Genomic DNA, 2812 nt, shown 5'->3' with positions numbered 1-2812 from the left:
CTAAGTCATTCCGAGTGAACGACACTGAGGATAATATTTCGAAATCATATATGGGGGAAATCGCATGCAATTTTAAAGTGGAAGCTCTCTGTGGCAAATATTCATCCCAAAAATTAAAGTTTATTCGAGCTATGTTTTCTCGAACTCCGACTTAAGGAAAAAATCAGGGGCATTCCATATGCACAGGATACATATGAAAAGTATTTGCATATTTGCATTTATACGTATATATGTATACAAAAATCTGTAGATTTATACAATTATACATAAACATTTTTGTGTATATGTATATATATATGCATGTGTGTATATATATATATATATGATTTACAAATATATAGAAGTCTATATATGGATATGCATATGTCTGTATATACATATATGTATATATATATGTCCATATGTATATTGAGTTATTCACAGATACATAAAAATATGTAAAAATATACATACAAAGTATATAGGTATATATATACATAAACACATATATTTATATCTACCTAGATATATATAGTCATACATGTATGTTTATAGATATATATATGCATACTATATATATATATATATATATATATATATATATGTGTGTGTGTGTGTGTACATATATGTACATATATGTATATACATATGCGTATATACATAAATATATATTATATATATAAATATATATATGTATACATATATATGTACACACATAAATATATGTAAATGTCCACTCGTGAACGAGACTCTAACCAGCTCGGACCTCTCTTTTCAGACGCAGCAGCAATAGACCCAAGCCTTGTGCCACAGGAGCTACCCTGGTGTCCGGGGCCTCTCGTCTCGCTCGGCGCTATTGCTTCTGAGTTATTTAACGTAATATACGTAGAGTAAATCTGATTTTTTCAGCATTTTGTGCTTTGCCTGCACCTTCAGTGCATTGATTTTGCAGGTCACACGAGACTACAGTAGGCGTAGTCAGCACCCCACCTCAGACCCGCAGCTCTCTTCTACACCAGGGCAGCCCTTACGGGCTTTGACCCCTGGGTAGGGAGGCCCAGTAGTCTGGGGCGTCCTTTGGGCGCACTTTTTCTTTATTCTAAATTCTCTTCCGCTCTTCATGTGACTTCCCTGAGCCTACCGGAGTACCCTTGTGGGCTCCCGTATTCGCTTGGGGGGTGGGCATCGAATTACCGCCCTTCGCACTAGGCAAGTTCGGCGGTAAGGAGGTGTCTTCCACATAACTCGATCCCTCTGTGGTACTGGAGAACGCAACCAGGCTTCCACTGGGGGGGTAGAGGACGGAAACTGCCACACTCTTCTCTTAGCTATTGCTGTTAGGTTGTTCAACGATAGTTAAGGGTTAACTGGTCCCTTCAGGACAACGGGCACGGGCCCAGGGGTCGGACTCGGTCCGATACCCAGCATGTGCGATTCCTCGGCTAACCCTCCTCCTCCTCAAGGAGGGGGGACGACCCATGACTCCTCTAAGACTAATGCGACCTTGAACAACGGAACCCCTACTGCTGACAAACGAGAACGACGATTTTTTTCAATCCCTCCACAGAATGCAAGGTATCTGACTGTCAAATGCGTGAATGAAAATCAATCGCTTTTGAATGTGAGCCCCTTCATCATCAAGAAGGTCCTTGATGGTCAAGTGGACGGCGATTTTGATTTTGTCAAGAAATTGCGAGATGGTAGCCTCCTTGTAAAAGTGCAATTCAACTCCCAGATTAAGGACTTGCTTAAACTGACGCAAATTCATGATTTGAAGGTCAACGTAACTATCCCCATTGGCCCCAATACCTGCAAGGGAGTAATCTTTAGCAGGGATTTGAGGACAATGGAGGAGAGTGAAATTCTGGAAAATATGAAGGACCAAAGCGTAGTGGACGTGAACTGCATGACCAAGAAAGACGGGAATGTGCGAACAAAAACCGGATTGTGCTTTTTGACCTTTGCTTCAAGTAAAATTCCTGAGTATGTCACGGTTGGATATGAACGTGTCCAAGTGCGACCTTACATTCAAAAACCTATGCGCTGTAATAGATGCCAAAAATTTGGACACACCTCATTACGATGCAATGATAAGGATACCAATAAATTTACTTGTGGTAAATGTGCTGGAGATCATGACACTGCTGTATGTACTGAGACTTCGCTCAAGTGTGCTAACTGTGGAGGTCCCCATCAATCTGGCTCTGCCGAGTGCAGCAGCTTGAAGAAGGAGACTGAAATATTAGCATACATGAGAGGACATGATGTTAGTTACCGTGAAGCCAAGAGGAAAGTTGAAGGTTTGACCAGCAAACCCAATACTTCCTACGCCTCAGCAGCAACTAACAACACTTCCAGTGCAAACGGCATCAGTCAGGAACTTGCAGCTAAGGATAAAGAAATTGCTGAATTAAAGGAAACGGTCAAGGAATTAATGAGTCAAATCAAAGAATTGAAAGATACAATTCAACAAATTGCTGAATCAACCCAGCAAAAGCAGCAGCATCATAAGGAGGATGATACCAAAACACAGTCTGGATCGCACCTTCTCGTCCAGGCGGCTCCTGCTAGGACTTCGTCTGGTGTTTGGTCTGCTTCTCGAAGCAGATCATCCTCCACCGGGCGTCTCCCTGGCAGCGAGACGCAGGACATGGAGGCTACTGTCTCCAAAAATACCCATGGGAGGCCCCTGGGTAGCGAGGGAGAGGAGGACGAACCTCCCTCCCAGAAAAAGAAAATTAAAACTGGCGGACAAGGCACTTCCAAACCCCATAAAACGTAATCATCGCGTTAACCATTATACAATGGAACTGTCGAAGTATTAGATCTAAAG

This window comes from Penaeus chinensis, chromosome 10, assembly GCF_019202785.1.
Source record: "Penaeus chinensis breed Huanghai No. 1 chromosome 10, ASM1920278v2, whole genome shotgun sequence".
Lineage (NCBI taxonomy): Eukaryota > Metazoa > Arthropoda > Malacostraca > Decapoda > Penaeidae > Penaeus > Penaeus chinensis.
This window is presented reverse-complemented; position numbering follows the sequence as displayed.